This window comes from Eurypyga helias, unplaced genomic scaffold, assembly GCF_000690775.1.
Source record: "Eurypyga helias isolate BGI_N326 unplaced genomic scaffold, ASM69077v1 scaffold14039, whole genome shotgun sequence".
In the NCBI taxonomy this organism is placed as follows: domain Eukaryota; kingdom Metazoa; phylum Chordata; class Aves; order Eurypygiformes; family Eurypygidae; genus Eurypyga; species Eurypyga helias.
The window spans coordinates 9294-9547 of record NW_010274028.1 but is presented as its reverse complement, the minus strand read 5'-3'; the positions used below and the strand labels follow the sequence as shown (position 1 = coordinate 9547).

The 254-nt window shown below is 65.7% G+C and overlaps 1 protein-coding gene across 1 annotated transcript in view; it reads left to right on the top strand.

The window, feature by feature from the left end:
* Nucleotides 1-254, top strand: part of ACSF2 (acyl-CoA synthetase family member 2) — a 31059-nt gene that overhangs the window by 23264 nt on the left and 7541 nt on the right. The window lies entirely within an intron of this gene.

The following is a 254-nucleotide window of genomic DNA, read 5'->3' as shown; positions in this document are numbered from 1 at the left end:
GGGGGGGGCCCAGGCTGCTTGTTGAGCTGGGGGAGGTGGCGGTGGGTGCACCTCCTTCCTTCTGATGGTTTTCTTCCACTGTAGCACGGCCTCCGCCCATTGATCCGCTGCCAGTTTGGCTCCCCGTTGATGTCCGCCCACCCTTCCCTGCTGTCTGATCCCAGCAGCTGCTGCATGATGCTCTTGGCCGTTCCTGCGAAGTTCACCCAGCCCTTGCTGCCCCTCCCCAGCCCTGCCCTCTGCCCCCCGCGAGG